General features: G+C 29.1%; 1 long non-coding RNA gene across 1 annotated transcript; it reads left to right on the top strand.

The window, feature by feature from the left end:
- Positions 1–261: 261 nt before the first annotated feature.
- Positions 262–9431, top strand: LOC142332166 (uncharacterized). The gene is made up of 3 exons (XR_012758209.1): positions 262–379; positions 3987–4214; positions 9407–9431. It is a non-coding gene; the product is annotated as an uncharacterized LOC142332166 (long non-coding RNA).
- The last annotated feature ends 6895 nt before the right edge of the window (positions 9432–16326 follow it).

Below are 16326 nucleotides of genomic sequence, written 5' to 3'. Positions count from 1 at the left end.
TGTCGAAATTCATCAAACTGCGTGTGTCAAAATGTGTGTTACGTTGATGAAAAATTATAATTGTCTATAATATTATTAGCTGTTTCCATTATATTCAGCGATGTAGAAAAAATAAACAAATCTTACATAATAATAATATTAGCTTACATTTTCTTTCTGATAATTTATTAATCTATTAAAAGTGTTGTTAACGAATAACGTTGTCATACAGTAAATAATGTTTTATTTCTTTTCTGTAAGTGTTTTAAAAATCGTATCAAATTTTGATTTGTATTTCTCGTATTCAGTATATTAGACGTGTATTTTTCAGATTTCAGTATATTTGTATTTTACGTGAAGCTAGACAACCGTTTAGAAAATAATTCTACGTGTAAACTAGGTAAGTTCTTTCAAATAATAATATTTTGTAATAAGAAAAGTAGTACCCAAATAATGTGATTATTGGTTAACTTATGGGAATTTAATGATTTTGTTTTGGCAAAAATCATTATTTTTAGGTTAGTCAAATATATTTTTATTCTTGTTATTTTAATTAAAATTAAGTACATATTACTTTATAAAAATATGTAACTAAAATAATTTGCTTTCAAGTAAGTTCCGATACACTAGAACAGGGGTTTTGCTGAATCTTTTGTAGACTAAACGTTTTATTTACGTATTTCTATTTAAATATGCTCTACTTAATAATTATTTCGGGTATCAATATTCTAGTTTTTTTGTTTGAAGTTCTGTTTTTTTGTTTAGATTTCTGTTAATAACAAAACCTTTTGCCTCTGTCTACATTTGGTGATTAATAAATTAGCTATCTATTTTAGAAAGATAAATTGCCTTTTTTGTTTAGTATGAAATACTTTACAAATATTTTCTCACTTTTCTTGAAACCTACATTGTGTTCTGCAGATCAAAGCGGTCGGTTTTTATCTTAGTTTGTCAGACTTATTATTAACTTTTTTCGACAAAAATTTAGCCAAAAGTTTTATTCTGATTTTTTTTTTCATTTTTATTTTTAATTAACCGTGATAACTTACAATTGTAAACATAATAAATGAATACAACTTTTCAAATTCACTTGTACGTGTTAGCTAAAGAACATAGCTAACGGTACATAAAAGGGTAATGATGAATGATGCTTTCAATTATTTAATTTTACCTAATATTCAATTTTTGTATAATTACAACCGCGCACGTAAACGTGACGATTGCACATTTATATAAAATTACATTCGCGTGCGGTTTTATAATTTTTTTTTTTTTTTTTTTACTAAATATTTTTTTATTTTAATTTAAAGCAGAAATTTAAAAATATCGAATATTGTAATTAACAATAAAAATGTAATGTCGCCGCGACCGTGTCACAGAAAGCGTACTTCCTTGCTACATAATACACCAAAGGTCTTGGGTTCGATTGCAGATTAGTATCTGAAGAATTTTCCACAACTAGATTGTAACTTCTTCAATAGCTAATTTTATCAGTGCATTAGTATGTAATACTAGTGAAAGGGGAGTGAGAAAATTTAAACAGCATTACAACTATGGATGTTTATTTATTTTTTTACTTCAGTATTTATTCACTAACTGCTCGGAAAAAATTACAAAAATGTGTATTTCTATGAATATAAAATATTAACACTCGGATGTTATTTTGCTGAATCGGTTACATTTTATCGTCCGATGACTCCTCAAAAGTGACCAGCATTATTCTGTTGTCGAGTTCCATCAACAATATATCCCAGTCTGGCGAGCATTTTTTAAATAAATAGGTAAAATCGGTTTAAAACCGCAATATTACATCGCCTTGTTTTACAACGGCCACATTAATTTGCTGTTATATCTGCCCCAGATTTTACTGTAGTTGCAATACATCTAAAATACCTCAGATACTAAATGTAATGGTCAGAACTGTTTTCTCTGAAAGTAATAATGTTCACCATATGAAGCTTTTACACGGATCTGCATATTGGTGGGCTTCTTGTGTCGATTTGCAATCGTATAGTCGGTTCGGTAAATAATGGGATGGAAAACCATTTATTTCCGGTCTTCACTTTTCCTTATAAGCCTAGCATGAGAACTTGTTATTCTTAAGTTGGCTGCGTTGTTTACAGAAGCGACTTATGAGTCGTGTCATGTCAGATACCATTATATTAATGAATGTATCAACCATTAGATTTATGAATTTTACACACGCACGCACACACACACACAGAGACAGACAGAGAGAGAGAGAGTGAGAGGGGGATAGGCTTGTACGAAGAAGAGTTGTGATTATAACTTCAACGTAATAGAATATTCCATAAAGAGATGTGGATAAGTATTTATTTGTTATAAAACCTCCTCATAACTCATTCGTGTAAGTATTTTTATTTTATCATAGCTTTTAATTACGTATATTTATGATACATGACTATGTATACAGATTTTAAACACCGCCAGAATGTCTTTAAATAAGTAATCTTTTTATCACTGAATAAATCGAATACGAATAGGTTTTGTTCGGAAAAATTTAACATTTTGTTTTTGAATCGACAAATTTTGTTAGAAATTCCTCTGTTTGTTGTAAAACTTATTTATTAAATAAAAAATACCATTTTAAATATATTTTTATTATAATTATTTTAAAATACGACAATGAAATATTTATTCGAAAATGTAAACCATATAATTTTACGTTAATATAGAACTATTATTAATAATAAACGACACTTAATCAAAATAAACGAAAAAAAAGAGCGGGGTAACTTTATGTAGTATGATTACGAGAGATTGTATGATTACAAGAGACATAGTTTATATTGCGTAATTGGTGTGTGTGTGTGTGTGTGTGTGTGTGTGTGTGTGTGTGTGCATGTGCATTTTTACCGTCTAGCTAGCATTATGTACCCGGCTCGTTCGCTGTCTTTCTCATACGTTATTTCTCTCTTTCAGTACGATTCGGACTGTTATCTGATCTACTACATGCACAGAAACATTGTGTTACGTCCATGAAAAATGCATTATTTTGCAGTTATTTGTAGTTAATTTATCTTAAGTTTTACGAATATTTTATATAAATACAAAAACAAAATAGAAAAGGATTCTTCTACACAAACTCGGCAAGTAATTTAAATATTACTATTTTGTACTTTGAAAAATAGTGCGGTACTAAATAATGTGTTTTTGATAATAAATATTAACAGAATAAACGGGAATTGTGAAAATTAAATGAATATATATATATATATATTTTTTTTTTTTACAAAATACCAAATTGGTTTGTATTAAATTAAGCAGAAATTATTTTTATCGCTTTATGAACTACACCGATCGATTTAGACATAGACATTCGATATAGACGATATCTCTCAATATATACAACTACATTAAATCTAGTAAAAGAAGTTTTAGGTTATGTATTTACACGGTTTTTTTTTAAATTTATGTAGTAATGATAATAATGAGGTTGAAACTGTAGTAAACATTCCGGAGGTCATAAGAAGAAAGAAAGGAAAGTAATAGAGAATTAATATTATATATTTTATAATTTTCATAATATAATTTGTCAAATATAATACAATAATTTATTTAATTCGTACAAACAAATTTAATGCCGGGTCCGCTAGATAAAAATTTGCTCTGTAAGATTTCAAAATAAAATAACTTATTTTAAGTACGAGTATAATAAAAAGGGAAAGCCGGTTTATTTTAAGATAACCTTTCACTAGATTAAAGTAACAAAATTTTATATGTATAAAATAATCATGAAATCAAGCCGGAATCGAACTCAGGACCGAGTGTGCAAACCTCTCCTAGCAAAAAGTAGGTTTTTACTTTTTTAACGGGCAATATGTACACGATTATCAAAGGTGAATCCAAATCCAGTAGGATTATTACAGGAAGGAGTAGTAGACAGTCTTATCGAATAATATGTATCTCGGTAGCGATTGAAACACAACCTATTTTTTAAACTTTTTATGTAAAAAAATAATCATTTAAATTTTTTTTCTGTTTAGCCTCCGGAACCACGTAATATTACTTTAGAGGATGAATGAGTTTAGTCTTGTACTGTGTCAGCTCGACCGTTCCTGAGATGTGTGGTTAATTGAAACCCAACTCGCCAAAGTACACCGGTATCCACGATCTACTGTTCAAATCCGTATAAAAGTAGGATTTGAACCTTAGAACTCTCGATTTCGAAATCAGCTGATCTGCGAAGACGAGTTCACCGCTAGACCAACACGGTGGGTTAATTTTAAAACGATTATATTAAAACTTATTTGGTTTCTGTTTTAGGTTAAAGTTTTCAGTATTTGGACTACACCTTTAACCGCAGGTGCAATTATCAAAGACACGTTCTTAACTACTTTATTTGAACAGAAGTAAAAAAATTGTACATTGCAAGTAAAAATAATTAAAAAAAAAAAAAACAAAAAAAACAATGAAATAAAGTTAAAAATTAAACAATTATATATTTATAAATTCTGAATCATAGCGATCGTTAGAAAATAAACATTCACAGTCATTATAACATCTTGAAAGTAGCAGACACGAATTCATAATTTGGAGAAATATTTAAATAAACTCAAATAAATTTTGTAACAGTGGATAAAGGTGTAAGATTATTTTACATTTTTCAAAATTTTATATTTTGGATACCGGATGTAAAATTAGACAATTATCTTTTCTGTTTATATAAGTTATTTTTTTTAACGAATAATATTTTTGAAACAAAAAACTTTATTTTACAAATTAATTCTTTTACATATAGATATACGAAATTTCTTAATTTTTCTAAGTCAACAAAATCATTTACGTATTACGTAATTCCATAAAATTATCTTCAATTATGTAACTGTTTTATGAAACTAATAATATTTAATATTTGTACTAACAGAGTACTGGTAATTAATCTGATTTACAATATCTTGCTTTATTTCTTCTAACAATTTTTTATATTTTTCTCCATCATAGCATCTAAATTGGTAGTAAAGAATTTAACAATCGAACTGAGACCGTTAACAATTCCTCTTTTATTTACTTAATTACTTACTAAGACTATTTTTAACTTTTCATTTATTAACATTTTTGTACGAATAATACTTTTATCTCTAGACTTATGACTATTTTTACTTACATTATAGAATTTATAATTAAAATATTTAATACATATTCAGAAATATTATTTAAATTTTATAAATGATTTAAAACTTTATCTATAATAATGAATAAATGTACGGAAAGAGGCTTCTAATTTGGCTAAATCCAATTCTATCGGGATCATTTACGAATTAATTTCAGCTGCTCTAGGATGAATTCATTTAGGATCAGGAGGACCTACAAGAGAATTCAAATACCGATTAGTTTCTGTATTCGGAAGATTTTTCTGTTGTATTTGTTTAACCTTTCGAGGTCGTAAAATGTATTTTGATTTTTTTATTATACGTCGTTCATCTATTTCTGCTGTTTTTCACTGAACTTACTTTTCCTTCATCCTATCTATTTTTCGCTTTACGTCGTTTTTGGAGAGTCTTGATATAAACATCAGGTGAGATATCCAGTAAATCTTTATTTATATTTATTTTTCCTTGAATTTTTAATTTTTTTTTTTCATTAGTTTCCTTTACTTGTTTATGCATTTTTTTCACCTTTTCTTTATGATTATTAATGTAATCGTTTATTACCTGCCGCTGAATATCAGCTTCTAATAATGAAGTTGGGTTATGTCCATAAAATTTTCAAACCGTTTTAATTTGGTAACAGAATATACGCTACTGTTATACGCAATAACTGCATATTTTATTTTATTTTTAATCCTTTAGTTTTTTACTTCTTGTCGGTTGTTAAAGATTCTAATATGTTTAATTAGCGTAGACTGAAATCTTTCACGTTGACGATGGATGTCGTGTTTCTAAAATATATTTTAATTTTATATATCAGCATTAATTTTTTAATTATTGAATTCGGTGTCATTATTAGAAATAATTTTTTCAGGTATTTTATAATGAGTTAATTTAATTTAATAATTTATCAGCTGCTTCGGTCGATTGTGATATTTCAATCCGTTATACTTGTGTACACCTAAAATACTATCTAAATTGACAAAATCTTTTGTTTTAAAAAAAAAACGCTGTCGATATGAAGTACTTTCAGTGGTTTAGGTGTTGGAATCAAATTCATTTCTAAACTTAAAGGAATTCTTTCACGATTTGTTTTTAAACGAATTTCACATTTGTATAATTTTAGATATGTATTTTTAAATGCGAGGTATAATATTAGCGGATCTAAATCTATCAAAAATATGTTTAAGTCACGATATATGTTCCTCTAAACTAGTTGAATAAATATGATAAACAGATTAATTTTATTCTGAATTCCAAGTAGTATATTCATAATGTGTTGGAAGGTAGGTAAGCTATTAAGTAGATTTCATTAGAAAGCTACCTATTGTAATGGATACCATGATTCGACTTTGGGAAAATTTCGACATATCTTCGCGTTTCACATCCTCCAGACTCCAAAGCCACCGTCAGCTCAAAAGCATATATACATATATATATATATATGTATATATATATATTTCACTTTCTCGTGGACAACGATAACTGCCGTAATTTTCCGCAAATCACTTTCAAATTGTTCCCTAAAAAATAAATCCGACCCAAAATTTCAGACGAGTTTGTTAACGGCCAAAATCGGTCCATGGGGATAGAAATGGGGGGCTTTTTCGAAAAAACAAAATATTGCTATTACCTTTTTATTAAGTAAAATATAGAATTCGTTTATGTTCCTACGATTCTTTGGATAAGAGCCTAAAACATTTGTAAGTTTTTTGATTTCACCAAACATTGGCTCAGGGGGTGGAAAAATGAGGTTTTGAAGACAAAAAAAATTATACCTCCCTTAATATGCACAGTATCGCATCGCTTTAAAGTGTTTTATTTCATAAAATATAGCCTAATCTAAGTACAATTAATCTAAAATTTGTCGCATCGAGTCTAGTTCATATTATTAATCAAGTCGATTTCATGAATCGAACCACACTGGTTCGATTCTTCAACAGTTGTACAAAACCTTGAAAATTTGAACATGTTTAATTTTATTCACTGTACGTTAATTTTATTCAATGTAATTTAGAAAACATAAGAGTAGTGTCCTGAATAATGACAACCCATTTCTTCTCCTCTTTAATGAAGATATTTTCAACAGTTACAGGCTTCATACTCTTGTCTAACATGTTATAAATTTTAGGTCCTAAATAGACAAATGATTTTCGAAACCGTTTTTTAAATACAGCCGGGATTTGTGAGTTTTCTGCATCCATCCTTTTTGTATTGTACACATTGTCTATTTTATGATTTTTACAACTATTGAAAAATACTCTTGATAATTTTTATATGTATAGATTCTTTACGGGTAAAATATTCAGCTTATCGGAAACCTCAAGAGATGGGTTAAAACTGCTTTTGAAATCAATAATTCTAATTATTCTTTTTTGTGCTATTTCCACATTTAAGATTTATAAGCGTCTGCCCGATGTTCGGTTCCAAATTCAAGACTAGATTTCATAAGTGCATTATATACACACAAATCAACCGTTTGTAATCGCAATAATTATTTTTAACGTTAATTAAACCAGGTTAGCGAGCGAAGTGAGTGTAGATTATTCCTTTTTTTTTAGTACTTAATTTTTTTACCAGGATTTCTCGTAATCTATTAACCTTAGAGATTGGTATCGGGTTTTTTTAAAATTTTAATTTCTAGTTATCGTTTCGACCCCCGCCACAGCTTATCGGTGTTTATCGATATATACCGGTGAAGTTCCGAATATATAATAATATTAGTAAATATTTCGATCTTTTAACTACGTATTTGGTATGTGTCTACATTCACTGGAGAAATGTCGATCGATATTCTCAAATTTCGATCTTCCACGTTTACAGGTATATTACACGCGTGTAGTGCAAAATAACGAAATTTTTAGCGCGGGTACTCCGTGAATTAGAGGGATTTAATTCGGGCGAAAGGGATTTCTAACGAAAAATTTGTTTTGTAACTCGTAACTTACGTCTTAAATAAGGAAAAATATTTCAAATTTTATAAAAATCAGAGGCGAGTCCATAACAATTGTAACTACCGTTACGTTTATCGTGCAATTCTAACCCGGTATTAAAATAATCCCGTTAGTTAAAGGCCATTTTGTCAAACGGGAATGTATAGCTATGAGAATTAAGTTAATACATTAAAATATGTTTAGTATTACTTAAAGTGAAGCGTAGAAAAATATTATTTTAAACAGCATTAATGAAAGAAGATTGTAACATATGTTTTGCAAGCATATATAGTATTTCGTTTTCGTTCCTTTGCTATCTTCAACGATTTTTATTTTGCTTCGCCTGACCATATTACCGTACAGATTAAAATTTAAAGTATGGAAATGGATTCGTATTATGAAACCGTGGAATACTAGGAGGTAGAAACAAATACGGATCTACGTAGTTAGAAAATTTCTACTTTATGATGCGTTTGAAATCTTTCGTCAGCCATCTTCGATCCGCCATATTGAATAAATTTTTTTTTTAATTATGAAACGATACACGATTGCAATGCAATGTTTTACGGAAAAAACAATGGCGAAAACGATTTCTCATCAACGCTTCGTTTTTTATTTATGAGCAATGAAAGTTGAATTCGCGATAGAAGTAAAACGAGTTAAAACCCCCGTAGTAACTTTTTTGTTACGTATACCGTTCAGAATTACATTTGATAACAAACTTTAAACAGTTGGAATTATGGCCCAAACCCTAGTAAAAACAGCCTTCTCAATAGTTATAATAAAAAATAACGTAATTTGCAATACTACTACAAATTAAACGGTTAGGACAACCGAGGTATTATTTACTTTAATTATCGCAATATTTAATTTAAAAATTTAGTTAAATGTTTTCAGTTCTAAATTACTTAATACAACAAAATTTGAAAAAAATTAAACGGTTTTGAAATTTAAAAATTTGTTACAGATTTAGAAGGTAAATCGGTTACTATTTTACAACCATGCGAATTTTTAACTTCTCATTTTGGTTTCTTATTTCAACATACAAATACAGCTTATATATATACTAATATCCCCATACCGCTTCGCCACCACTATCTTGCGTTTCCCGACGCGGTCAATTTTTCTAATTTTATGTTTTTTAATCAAGTTATGTATTATTTAAGGAAGGCATGTACTATTATTGTATACATTATGAATGTAAAATACAATAAAATTGTTCATGAAGCGCGTTTTACCTCGTTTTATTGTTGAAACGATTTTTTCGTCATAGCAAATTTGATTGCTTATCGCTCAACAACGAAGGAATTAACAGAAAAACGGGTTTCACCATTGTTTTTCCTGTAAAATTTTAAATCGAAATCGTGGGTCCATTTCTTTCAGTTTCCAGATACTTCTCAGATCTTTAATATCACCAAAAAAAAGCTGTTCCCGATCTTTAATATCACCCGGTGTGTATAAAAGAACATGTCCTGAATGATCGACTGATTCGTCAACGTCCAGCAAAAATGAGTGAGTATATGTTCTTCTTGCGGTGTTCCATTTCAATAAAATGGATTTTTTAAACATTCCGAATATAAAGAGTTAAAACGGAGTAACAATGAAACTTAATATATATATATATATATATATATATTTTTTTTTTAATTTGTCGGTAACAAATGAAGCTATCAACTTTGCTTTTGATGAATGTAATTTTCATTTAAATATTTAAAAACAATTTTCTACATTTTTTTTGTTGAAAATCAGCATTGAAAGTACTAAGAAAATTAAAAAAAATATATTTGAACATTCCTTGCAAATTTTCCCCATTTCCGACAATGTTAAACGAGATACGTATTCACTAGATTGGGGCTTCCAAATACTCCTGCAGATATATATCGAAAAAACAGTTTTCGGTATTTTTTAATAGGTGTGACGACTTACAGTACAAATGAAATTTTTCTAAAATATTGGTTTTATAAGTATTATTAGAGTACTCTAAAATATTAATAAAATTGTTTGGATTATAATTAGGATTCTGTTCCAAAATATGTGTGGGAAAATTAGATCGTTCTTTGTGTCCTTTATACAGTTGATGTGTTCTTTAATCCTAGTCGAAAAGGATAACTCGAAAATGATTCCCCTGTAGGATGTTAAAATTTTGGATTTAAGACTTTTGTAATATTTAGTTGTGTACCTGTCCTTGAAGGCTTTTCAACGATATATCATAAGTAGGGTACTTATGGTTTTCATCGGTTCCAATGTTATAGCCAAATAATTTTTTTTATTTAAATTTATTGATTTATTAGTAATTATTAACCTCTGGTTCTAAAAAAATAATAAAAAATATCAGAATTTGTTAATGAAATATAATTTTATGTACTTTTCATTTTAAAAAAAAGAAAGTGTTTATGTAATTATATAGACGTACAAGGAAGTTATGTGGTTTCTACATCAGATTTTTTATACGGTAAAATATTTAGAAAATGCCAAAAAATTTTTAAAATTTCCTTAACATCAACTTCAAAGATTTCGAAATGGGGCCATCTTAATTTTTTATTCTTCCATATCTTTGTAATTGTTTGATAAAATTTTTACTTATTACAAAATGTATTAAGCATTTTATTTTGAACAAAATGACACCGCACTTGTAAAACTCCGTTAACACAAACAATTGAGTTATTGCAGACAATTAACCCGGCAGTACGTTTTTGACCCGTAATGCAAGCTGATTTATCTGTTTCTGTTTCCTCCAATAAATGTAATGAAAATTATTAATAATAGTAAATTAATAAAAATTATCAGCTTTGCTCTCGTGTCCGTTCTACGTTGTATGCTTGGAAATGCAAAAGTTTAACATTTAATCAAGGACACGTAAAATTATATTCGTACAGAAAATGTAGTATTAGAATGATGATAGTTCTTTCCTTTAACTACAGTCTAAACATTTTATTTGGTTTGCCTATGCGCGTGCGTGTGTATGTATTGAGATCGCATAGACAAAAACCAAAAGCGAACAGATTTGTTAGTTGTTTATAATAATTACTTTATATTGCACAGCTGCGCACTCACTAGCCCACTCACTGTCATTCTCTCTCTTTCTACACGCACTCGTGTGTCATACAACATTAGATAGAAACTTTTAACCTTGACTTTTGTTTAATATTACAGTGGACAGCTGTCCACTGTTAAAGATGATACATTGTTTTTATGTTAAATAATGTATGTCTTTGATCAGTTCTCTTGCGTTTTACTTATTTTAACGGTAATGATTTACTAGTTTATCCTTTCCTCAGTTTTTTCTCTAAAATATATATATATATATTTTTTTTTCATTTGCAGACCATTTCTTAACTAATTTCAGGGGATAATTGTTTAAAATAAAAGATTAACGATTACGTATTTCCGTTTCTTACCCTGAATCAGAAAATATAGTGTCCTTAAAGTCGCTTGACCGAGAAATACCGTATTTCAAAAGCCGAAACAATACTTGTGCTTTTACATCGACAATAAATTATGTATAGATAGTAAAATTTATTATACATTTTGTAAAAACCGTACAAGAATTGCTCAAAATGCTCCCCATGTACTCGTACTTCAACATATTTGTACAACGGTTTTTCACACTTGTATCAATTTTTTATACAAATGTTTGTTTCCGTTTGACGGTTTACATTCATATTCGATTATTTGTCTCGACTGTTGCAAATCTTATGAGAGAAAATATTATTTTTCAAAATTACCCAAAGTTTAACGATGTAACGTCACATGATCAGCTATACCACGTCTTCCGACCCGCTCGTCATAGTTGCTGCCAATAAATTCTCTTACCGACAAATTGTAATACGGTGGAACACCATCTTGTTGCAAAATTAAGTTAATATTTTCAAACGAAGGATTATTTTGTAGTTCAAGTAAAACTACTTCGTGTAGCAATTTCAGGTAAGAATCACCACTACTTACAGTGCCATTAATTACTTTGTTAAATGGGTTATAAACCGCGCGCGCGCGCGTGTGTGTGTGTGTATGTACAGGATGCAGTTGAATCGGTACATTTTTAAATGTGATATGAAGCACACGCGGCTTATGGAATATAATGCGTCAAAATTTTACTGTAACATAACTCCCCCATCTACAAATAAAACACCGTATTGTTGATTATCTGGCACAGGTGTATTTTCCTATAAATATTTCAATATACAATACAACAATAATAATTACAATTAATATACAATATATTACTACCCAAATCGATATATCAGCTGTGACCATATTATTTTTCCTGACCATCAACAAATTGCTTTAAGTTTATTTTTTTAATTCTACGTCCTAAGGTCTGTTGATAATTCAGAGTATTGCACTTCGTCCATATTCAATTCATTCTCATCAATAAATGTTAGGATACCCATAACTTTCAATCATATCCTTGCACAATATTTGACTATTATATGAATTTATAAATATATCCCTGGTACCACTTTAGTTACGCTTTCTTTTTCATTTACAATCGTTAACCTTTCCTTCCAAAAATAATACGGTTCTAATTTATAATTTTCTATTAATATTAAATAATCAGATGTTAAAACCAACTCCATTATTTATACACATGTGTAATAATGCATTTGAAATTACATATAGTCTACTCATTTTTAAAAGTACATAAAATTTTATTTCACTAATAACTTACGATTTTTTTTTTATTGCTATAAATGGAACCAATGAAAATAAGTACCACTTATGACATATCGCTGAAAAGCTCTCAATGAGCGCTTATTACTGTAGTTAAGAAAAAGTTCAAAATACAAATTTTTAAGGATTTCTTGCTTTTTCGACACTTGGTTCAGTCGATTTCAATCAAAATGGGAGGTGCAGTACTAGGTATTACAAAAGTTCTAAATCCAAAATTTAAACATACTGCGGCTAATCGTTTTGGAGTTATGCGAGATAGGAACGTACATACATACAGACGTCACGCCGAAACTAGTCAAAATGGATATCTCCATTGAAATCAGGAAACCGAAATTTTTCGCGATCACCGAATATTCATTAATAATAAATATTCACCTTCTTGATAAGCGGTTTTCATTTATACAACAGTACTCCTGTCAACAATTGCACTACCGAAAACCGCTTTTAAACGATGAAAAACATTCGTAAGCTTCACATTTTCTGCTGTTAAAAATTTGATCACTGCGCGCTGTTTTAACCGTGTTGACATATTGGCCGTACTCGACTCCATTTTAACTGCTGCTGAAAACAAACCGATAAATGAATTTCAACCCATTATCGCAGGTTTGTAAAGAGGGATCTTCTTAGCTACCATGTGCTACCTCGCCCAACTCGATAGTACCTTTTGCCTCCGTGTAGCACGCGAGTGTGCAAAATTTATCAGCCTCGTATTTATTTATTTATTCTTTTTTCGGTTTTATGTGATTTTAAAAGTTATTATTTTTATTTATTTTATATACAGTGGGTTGTATATATCACTCGTTCATTATAATAGCCTGATATGTCATCATGAAGTTCCACATACTCCAAGTCACTTTAGGAATAAGAACCTTGAAAATCAACAATAATAGTCTGAACTTGTGGAATTTCTTCTAAGATGGTTTTTACTCCAGGAAATATTTCCATTTTTTTGGATACTTATGTATTACAACGATGGCGCCACTGAAAGGCTATATTGAAATAAGAATATAAATATAAAAAAATAATTTATAATTTTATTATGGTACTTTTGGCTCCATCTAACATCTAACTAATCACAGCGACTAACTGACTAACTACAGATTGCCTTTTAAGTGGCGTCATTATAATACATAAGTACCGTTTTTTTTAATGTTTTATACAATTTTTCCACACAAGTCAGATGAAACAGAATGTAAATATTCTTTACAGGCATTCCTGATTACAACTAAAGTTAAAAAAACAGTACCTTTTTTGTGCTCACCATGATAAAATATATTAGAATATTAGTAAAAAATAAAATTGTAATGTTATTAAATGCAACATAAAATACTTTCTTTGCCAACAGTATTAGTATACAATATTTAAAGATTAAATAAATAAAAAAAGATAAATAAAGGGTAAGAGCTATTTAATTTTAATTATATATTTTTATTAAAACTTGTTTATTCACCATATTCAGTATTGTAAAAATGTCATGATTCTTGCGTTTTTGTAGACATCCTTCCTGGGAAGTCCCTAATTAAGATCTGATTACTGAGGTGTTTAACTGAGAAATTTACTCAAAAGTATCAAAGCCTTCATATTTTGAGAAAAAACAGGGAAAGAAAAATTTCTTTGAAAGCTTTTCTAGTATTTTCCAGTTTATTTCAGCTGTCTAGCATCAATGTAAAGCTTTAAGGTTTATTGCTTAGGTTATGTTAAACTTCAATTAATTGGCAGTTACAATTGCTAAAAGAGTGCTGCCCAGTTTCAGGAAAAAAATATTAGTTTGGCCTTTATAAATACTTACTTGTTATGACACTTATGATACATTTATAAACGTAGGTCTCATGAATCCTATTGGAATAACTAATGTTATTTCAAGAATAGCTTACAGAGATTTACTTTCTGGGTTGCCATGAATGATGCAACAAACACCTGTAAGTTCTGTTACCATATATATTTCTTTTATTTCACACATTACGATGCATACTATTAAAAATGAAGGAAAACGTCTACTATTGTAATTACAATACAGAATGAAGAAATAAAAAAACAGGATTGAGTGTTAAATCTTATTTAGAAGATATGAAATGGCAGATTTTACTCATCTAGTTATTGGTGATAGAATGGCTAAACAAAGAGGAAATTTTCACACGTCTATAAAAAAAAAAAAATAGGAATCTATGTAGCATGTATATCACAAATGTTGTTTTTGTGGATGAGTCAGTGGTGTGTGATTGCTTTTAAAATTTTCAAGTAATTTATTTATATCTGAAAAATCTTTCAGGTGAATCAAAAACGTCTGTGTTTAACCTGTGATAAGTTATATGTAGCTCTTAAAATCTATAACCAGATTGTTTCAAATTTTTTAAACATTACTCATCATCATATTTTAAGTAGGTCTGCCAAATTTCAAAAAAAATTATTTTTGGTACATTTTCATTTTTTACTCTTTATGAAGACATTTTCATGATTATCTGTATGAGATTCAGTGTGTGCTGGATTCATTCTAAATTCAATTAAAAGTTTGAGTTTTTGATATAATCTTTTTAATTTATATTTTAATAGTTAACATGGGAGGAAAGGGGCTGATTGGTGCTAGATTCCTTTCTGGTAAAACATTCTGTACAGGTATAATAGCTGTACATATTATTAAAAAAAAAATCTATTGAGTGTGTTTCTCACACTAAGCTATTAGGTATATTAAGTTAAGTTGATTGCCACCTTTAGAAATTACCTTTTAAAAATGATCTGTTCTCCTTTCACATTTGCATAGCTTTTGAATATTACTGCTTAAATATTTTTGCGTCAAACAACTTCGCCAATAATACCGTCTAGTAATTAAGTTGATTGCTGAACATCTATCTTTTCTTCATCATTGATATCATAACAAATTCACTATAGTATTGTTTTCGCCGTTGTGTAAAGTTGTTTTATTCCAATGAATTCAAGATTATGGTCGAGTCTTGTAATACAGGCTTGGTAATTTTATTTTGCATTTTTGTAAGGCTTATCTACGTCTATTTTTAAATAGGTTGTTTAGGTTTGTTTTCGATATCATTTCTCTCAGTCTCCAGTTTGACTTACTGATTGCATCATCATATTGGTGTCAATGTATTTCATATCTCGCATTATTTATTGCTGTTTAGTCTTAATGTATATGTTATTCTTAAGTGTTTTTTATTCTCAACCAATTTCAATATTGTCATAGTTGCTAGAAGTCTATTTCTCTTTGTCTCCCCTGATGTCATTTCTTCAACTTTTATGTATTCAGAAATTTATTTTATCAGCCTTACGTAATTCTTTAGTGGTCTGCTTGCTTGTAAATTATTTTTGTTATGTCTTCGTTCCCGAATTCCACACGTTCCCGAATTCCACACGTTTTCTCTAATCGTTCTCATACTAACACTTAGACACTACTCTTGTTGTCAACACACACACACTCTTCTGTCCATTGCTTTGTTCGCTTCCTCTACTTCTCACCATTTGTTCATTCTAGTCCTGACTTTCCCGTTGTGCGGTTCCTGATACTCCAAGACTGGCTTTGATGTTCTCTCGCTCTCTCGTATAATGTTAATACTTTCGTCGTCTTCAAGTATCCTTCTGTTTCTTTCACAATTTCTTTTCGGTGTAAATTTTTTTATTCATTT

The sequence above is a fragment of the Lycorma delicatula genome, chromosome 1 (genome assembly GCF_047948215.1).
Source record: "Lycorma delicatula isolate Av1 chromosome 1, ASM4794821v1, whole genome shotgun sequence".
Classification (NCBI taxonomy): domain Eukaryota; kingdom Metazoa; phylum Arthropoda; class Insecta; order Hemiptera; family Fulgoridae; genus Lycorma; species Lycorma delicatula.
The sequence above is the reverse complement of the archived record's forward strand: the minus strand, read 5'-3'. Positions and strand labels throughout refer to the sequence as shown.